This window comes from Paramisgurnus dabryanus, unplaced genomic scaffold (genome assembly GCF_030506205.2).
Source record: "Paramisgurnus dabryanus unplaced genomic scaffold, PD_genome_1.1 h2tg000166l_1_34799__unordered_in_group3, whole genome shotgun sequence".
Lineage (NCBI taxonomy): Eukaryota > Metazoa > Chordata > Actinopteri > Cypriniformes > Cobitidae > Paramisgurnus > Paramisgurnus dabryanus.
In genome coordinates, this window is record NW_027394087.1 from 22,501 (window position 1) to 30,000 (window position 7,500).

Genomic DNA, 7,500 nt, shown 5'->3' on the forward strand with positions numbered 1-7,500 from the left:
GGGTTAGAGAGAAGCGGGTTGGCTCGTTGGATAGGGCCGCTCCGGTAGAGCAACCGACCCAAAGGGCGAGTCGATCCGAGCAAAGGCGCCCGTGCTGCGGCCGTGGGAAAATCCGCGGAGGGACCGCCGTATCTCGGCCGGGCTTAGGGTTAGAGAGACGAGGGTTGGCTCGTTGGATAGGGCCGCTCCGGTAGGGCAACCGACCCAAAGGGCGAGTCGATCCGAGCAAAGGCGCCCGTGCTGCGGCCGTGGGAAAATCCGGGGAGGGACCGCCGTATCTCGGCCGGGCTTAGGGTTAGAGAGACGAGGGTTGGCTCGTTGGATAGGGCCGCTCCGGTAGAGCAACCGACCCAAAGGGCGAGTCGATCCGAGCAAAGGCGCCCGTGCTGCGGCCGTGGGAAAATCCGGGGAGGGACCGCCGTATCTCGGCCGGGCTTAGGGTTAGAGAGACGAGGGTTGGCTCGTTGGATAGGGCCGCTCCGGTAGAGCAACCGACCCAAAGGGCGAGTCGATCCGAGCAAAGGCGCCCGTGCTGCGGCCGTGGGAAAATCCGGGGAGGGACCGCCGTATCTCGGCCGGGCTTAGGGTTAGAGAGACGAGGGTTGGCTCGTTGGATAGGGCCGCTCCGGTAGAGCAACCGACCCAAAGGGCGAGTCGATCCGAGCAAAGGCGCCCGTGCTGCGGCCGTGGGAAAATCCGGGGAGGGACCGCCGTATCTCGGCCGGGGAAAGGGTTAGAGAGACGAGGGTTGGCTCGTTGGATAGGGCCGCTCCGGTAGAGCAACCGACCCAAAGGGCGAGTCGATCCGAGCAAAGGCGCCCGTGCTGCGGCCGTGGGAAAATCCGGGGAGGGACCGCCGTATCTCGGCCGGGGAAAGGGCTAGAGGCTCGCGGGTAGGCTCGTTCGAAAGCTCCCCTCCGGCATAGCGACCGACCCGAAGGGCGAAGGCCCCGGACCCGAGGCGCCCGAGAAACGGCCGTGGGAAAATCCGGGCATAGACCGCCGTATCTCGGCCGGGGAAGGGGCTAGAGGCTCGCGGGTAGGCTCGTTCGAAAGGCCCCCTCCGGCGGAGCGACCGACCCAAAGGGCGAAGGCCCCGGACCCGAGGCGCCCGAGATACGGCCGCGGGAATTTCCGCGAGCTTCGACCGGACGTATCTCCGGCGGGCGGGGTCGCACGGACCCGAGGCCGGGCTCGTCGGAAAGCCCCGGGACGGACCTTTCGAACGAGACCGGCCGCGCGTCCGGGCGACCTCCGAGGCGGACGCTAGGGGCGCCGGAGCCCCGGACGAGCGAAAATTCCGCGACCACCCGCCCGTATCTCGGCCCGGGAAAGGGCCAGAGACTCGAGGGAGGGCTCGTTCGAAAGCTCCCCTCCGGCATAGCGACCGACCCGAAGGGCGAAGGCCCCGGACCCGAGGCGCCCGAGAAACGGCCGTGGGAAAATCCCGCGGGGGTAGGCCGTATCTCGGCCCCGGAAAGGGCTAGCGACGCGCGGGTGGGCTCGTTCGAAAGGCCCCCCGCGGAGGAGCCACCCACCCGAAGGGCGAAGGCCCCGGACCCGGGGCGCCGGAGCAGCGCGGTAACGAAATTCGAATTTTCGACCGGAAGTATCTCGGGCCCCCGGGGTCGCACGGACCCGCGGCCGGTCTCGTCGGAAAGCCCCGGGCGAGACCTTTCCGACGAGCCCGGCCCCGAGTCCGTAGGACCTTCCCCGGCCGAGATACGGCGCCCGGCAGTTCATTGGCCGATATCTCGGAAACGGGGCGTCGTAGACGCTCCGTGGTATTGGTGACCTTGACGATGCCGGGTCAGACGAGTCGGCCGCGGGCACGGGCCCGGGGGCGCCGGCCGCCAGAGTCGGGTGGCTCGCGCACTTCCAGGCGGGCCGCTCGCGCACCTCCAGGCACCCCGACCCACTCGCCGAGGCCGACCGAGGTGCGCCGTCCCGGCCGCGGACCGGTCGGGGTCCCCTCTCGAAAGGGCAGTAGTGTGAACAGGTGCCATCGGGTATATAGGGGAAGGGGTCCTCTCGAACCAGGCCTTCGAACCCGCGCGAGCCTAGCCCGGCAAGGCTCACCCTCCCCGGCCACGGGTTCGGCCTCCGTCCCCCTGGAGGTCCGGCACCTCCAGGGTCCCCGACCCTGCCTCCCCTGCCCGAGGGGAGGCCTCCGAGGCGGGCCTGACAGGGCGGCCCTCCCTCCTGGAAGTCCGGTTCCTCCAGGGTCCCCGACCCTGCCTCCCCTGCCCGAGGGGAGGCCTCCGAGGCGGGCCTGACAGGGCGGCCCTCCCTCCTGGAAGTATGGTTCCTCCAGGGCACGCGTCCCTACCTCCGTAGCCCAGATGGGTGACTCCGAGGCGGGCCTGACAGGGCGGCCCTCCCTCCTGGAAGTCCGGTTCCTCCAGGGCACACGTCCCTGCCTCCTTAGCCCAGAGAGGTGACTCCGAGGCGGGCCTGACAGGGCGGCCCTCCCTCCTGGAAGTCCGGTTCCTCCAGGGCACACGTCCCTACCTCCGTAGCCCAGATGGGTGACTCGAAAGCGGGCCTGACAGGGCGGCCCTCCCTCCTGGAAGTCTGGTTCCTCCAGGGCACACGTCCCTGCCTCCTTAGCCCAGAGAGGTGACTCCGAGGCGGGCCTGACAGGGCGGCCCTCCCTCCTGGAAGTCCGGTTCCTCCAGGGCACACGTCTCTGCCTCCTTAGCCCAGAGAGGTGACTCCGAGGCGGGCCTGACAGGGCGGCCCTCCCTCCTGGAAGTCCGGTTCCTCCAGGGCACACGTCCCTGCCTCCTTAGCCCAGAGAGGTGACTCCGAGGCGGGCCTGACAGGGCGGCCCTCCCTCCTGGAAGTCCGGTTCCTCCAGGGCACACGTCTCTGCCTCCTTAGCCCAGAGAGGTGACTCCGAGGCGGGCCTGACAGGGCGGCCCTCCCTCCTGGAAGTCCGGTTCCTCCAGGGCACACGTCCCTACCTCCGTAGCCCAGACGGGTGACTCGAAAGCGGGCCTGACAGGGCGGCCCTCCCTCCTGGAAGTCTGGTTCCTCCAGGGCACACGTCCCTGCCTCCTTAGCCCAGAGAGGTGACTCCGAGGCGGGCCTGACAGGGCGGCCCTCCCTCCTGGAAGTCCGTTTCCTCCAGGGCACACGTCCCTACCTCCGTAGCCCAGATGGGTGACTCGAAAGCGGGCCTGACAGGGCGGCCCTCCCTCCTGGAAGTCTGGTTCCTCCAGGGCACACGTCCCTACCTCCGTAGCCCAGATGGGTGACTCGAAAGCGGGCCTGACAGGGCGGCCCTCCCTCCTGGAAGTCTGGTTCCTCCAGGGCACGCGTCCCTGCCTCCGTAGCCCAGATGGGTGACTCCGAGGCGGGCCTGACAGGGCGGCCCTCCCTCCTGGAAGTCTGGTTCCTCCAGGGCACACGTCCCTACCTCCTTAGCCCAGATGGGTGACTCGAAAGCGGGCCTGACAGGGCGGCCCTCCCTCCTGGAAGTCTGGTTCCTCCAGGGCACACGTCCCTACCTCCTTAGCCCAGATGGGTGACTCCGAGGCGGGCCTGACAGGGCGGCCCTCCCTCCTGGAAGTCTGGTTCCTCCAGGGCACGCGTCCCTACCTCCTTAGCCCAGAGAGGTGACTCCGAGGCGGGCCTGACAGGGCGGCCCTCCCTCCTGGAAGTCTGGTTCCTCCAGGGCACACGTCCCTACCTCCTTAGCCCAGATGGGTGACTCGAAAGCGGGCCTGACAGGGCGGCCCTCCCTCCTGGAAGTCTGGTTCCTCCAGGGCACACGTCCCTACCTCCTTAGCCCAGATGGGTGACTCGAAATCGGGCCTGACAGGGCGGCCCTCCCTCCTGGAAGTCTGGTTCCTCCAGGGCACACGTCCCTACCTCCTTAGCCCAGATGGGTGACTCGAAATCGGGCCTGACAGGGCGGCCCTCCCTCCTGGAAGTCTGGTTCCTCCAGGGCACACGTCCCTACCTCCTTAGCCCAGATGGGTGACTCGAAAGCGGGCCTGACAGGGCGGCCCTCCCTCCTGGAAGTCTGGTTCCTCCAGGGCACACGTCCCTACCTCCTTAGCCCAGATGGGTGACTCCGAGGCGGGCCTGACAGGGCGGCCCTCCCTCCTGGAAGTCTGGTTCCTCCAGGGCACACGTCCCTACCTCCTTAGCCCAGAGAGGTGACTCCGAGGCGGGCCTGACAGGGCGGCCCTCCCTCCTGGAAGTCCGGTTCCTCCAGGGCACACGTCCCTACCTCCTTAGCCCAGATGGGTGACTCGAAATCGGGCCTGACAGGGCGGCCCTCCCTCCTGGAAGTCCGGTTCCTCCAGGGCACACGTCCCTACCTCCTTAGCCCAGATGGGTGACTCGAAATCGGGCCTGACAGGGCGGCCCTCCCTCCTGGAAGTCTGGTTCCTCCAGGGCACACGTCCCTACCTCCTTAGCCCAGATGGGTGACTCGAAAGCGGGCCTGACAGGGCGGCCCTCCCTCCTGGAAGTCTGGTTCCTCCAGGGCACACGTCCCTACCTCCTTAGCCCAGATGGGTGACTCGAAAGCGGGCCTGACAGGGCGGCCCTCCCTCCTGGAAGTCTGGTTCCTCCAGGGCACACGTCCCTACCTCCTTAGCCCAGATGGGTGACTCGAAATCGGGCCTGACAGGGCGGCCCTCCCTCCTGGAAGTCTGGTTCCTCCAGGGCACACGTCCCTACCTCCTTAGCCCAGATGGGTGACTCGAAAGCGGGCCTGACAGGGCGGCCCTCCCTCCTGGAAGTCTGGTTCCTCCAGGGCACACGTCCCTACCTCCTTAGCCCAGATGGGTGACTCGAAAGCGGGCCTGACAGGGCGGCCCTCCCTCCTGGAAGTCAGGTTCCTCCAGGGCACACGTCCCTACCTCCGTAGCCCAGAGTGGTGACTCGAAAGCGGACGCGGGAGGGTGTACGTGGCGCACCCCCAGGCCGAAGAGAGGTCTCGTGAGCGGACGCGAGGGTGTACGACAGAAGGCCTGGAAGTCTCTGACTTCCAGGGTCACCGACCCTACCTCATGAGCCCGAAGAGGTGACTCGAATGCGGACGCGGGGGTGTACGTGGCGCACCCCCAGGCCGAAGAGAGGTCTCGTGAGCGGACACGAGAAGTACGACAGAGGGCCTGGAAGCAAAAGCGGGTGACTCGTGCACTTCCAGAAAAGGCAAAAGCGGGTGACTCGTGCACTTCCATAAAGCCGAAAAGAGGTCTCGTGAGCGGACACGAGAAGTACGACAGAGGGCCTGGAGGTAAAAGCGGGTGACTCGTGCACTTCCAGGGTCTCCGACCTTACGGCGCCTTCCGACGCGGGCGCCTCCTCCCGGACGAGCCACGGGAAGGGCCCCTTCTCTCAAGGGGCGGTCGTTTGAACAGGTGCCATCGGGTATATAGGGATGGGTGCCTCGAAGTGGACCTCCAGCGTCCTCCCTCCCTGCGACAGATCCCAAGAAAGGTCTGTGCGCGTCGGTGTGCGATGAACGAAAAACCGTTAAAAGAACTGGAACGGTTGGAACGGACGAAGGGCGTCTGATGTGAGGCAGCGCCCCGGGCGAGTGTCGGCCGAAGGCTCACAATTAAAGAGCTCATACCCGAAAGATGGGAAAAAACGATCCGCCCTGGATCATCAAGGCTAATGCCTAAAAACTAAAGCTACCTTGGGTGATGGAACTCGGCTACGGCCGCAAAACGATCCGCCCTGGATCATCAAGGCTAATGCCTAAAAACTAAAGCTACCTTGGGTGATGGAACTCGGCTACGGCCGCAAAACGATCCGCCCTGGATCAAGGCTACGGCCTAAAAACGGCAAAAAAAGATCCAAAAGTCCCTGGATCAAGGCGCTTCGGCTTAAAACCTGTGAAAAGATCCGCCCTGGATCAAGGCTACGGCCTTAAAACTGCTCAAAAGATCCGCCCTGGATCAAGGCTACGGCCTTAAAACTGCTAAAAAGATCCTAAAGTCTCTGGATCTAGGCTACGGCCTCAAAGACACACGTGTTGTGAGAAAAGATCCGCCCTGGATCTCCAGGCTACGGCCTCAAAGGTTCGACCCGACCATATATGCTCAGACACGGGCGAACACAAAAGCGTAACAACCCCTGTTGGAACCGTCGAAGGATCTCGGCGTCGGCCGTAAAACGGAAACCCCCCGGTCGTCGGTACGCGTGTGGCGGTCGAGGGCCCCCGGCCGCCGGTCGGGCGGGCGCGTGGATAGGTCTCCCGAGCGGTCAAGGAGTCCCGGAAGCCGGTCGGGCGAGCGGCCGGCCCCGGGGCACCCTACCCTCTCGGGCGCACCGACCCCACGCGTTTCGTCTCGGTCGGCGTCCGGGGTTCCGAGACACCCTTATGTATCTGTGTGACAGACGGAGTGGCACACCGTCTGCGGCGGGACAGGGCCGCCGACCGCGATGGAAGTCGAGTGTGGCGGCTTCCAGGGTCCAAGACCCTATAGACGGACGGTAGTGGCGACCCGTCTGCGGCGGGCCAGGGCCGCCGACCGCGATGGAAGTCGAGTGGGGCGGCTTCCAGGGTCCAAGACCCTACAGACAGACGGAGTGGCGACCCGTCTGCGGCGGGCCAGGGCCGCCGACCGCGATGGAAGTCGAGTGGGGCGGCTTCCAGGGTCCAAGACCCTACAGACAGACGGAGTGGTGACCCGTCTGCGGCGGGACAGGGCCGCCGACCGTTACGGAAGTCGAGGGGGACGGCTTCCAGGGTCCAAGACCCTATCTGTGTGACAGACGAAGGTGCATCGTCTGGGGCGGGACAGGGCCGCCGACCGCTATGGAAGTCGAGTTGGGTTGCTCGTGAACTTCCAGGGTCCAAGACCCTCTCTTCGTGACCGACGAAGGTGCTCTGTCTGGGGCGGTACGGGGCCGCCGACCGCTATGGAAGTCGAGTTGGGTTGCTCGTGTACTTCCAGGGTCCAAGACCCTCTCTTCGTGACCGACGAAGGTGCTCTGTCTGGGGCGGTACGGGGCCGCCGACCGCTATGGAAGTCGAGTTGGGTGGCTCGTGCACTTCCAGGGTCCAAGACCCAACGCGTTTGACCGACGAAGGTGCCCCGTCCCCGGGCACGGACGGGGACGGGCCCGGCCTCCGGGCCGCCGTGGAAGTCGAGTCGGGTGGCTCTCGCACTTCCAGGGTCCTCGACCCTATCTGTCTGACCGACGAAGGCGCTTCGTCTCGGGCGGGCCAGGGCCGCCAGCCGCTATGGAAGCCGAGTCGGGTGGCTCGTGCGCTTCCAGGGTCCACGACCCTGCCTTCGTGACCGACGAAGGCGCTCTGTCTGGGGCGGTACAGAGCCGGGCCCCGTCCAGCAGGGGACGGTGGCCCGAACAGGTGCCATCGGGTATATAGGGAAGAGCACCTCGCTGATTCTCCAAGGTGATAGGCTACCGGATCCCATGACCTCTCGAGCCCAGCGAGAGGCCTCTCGAGCGGACACAAATGCCTCGAAAAAGTCCCTCTGCACTGAGGTAGTGACGATTCTTATT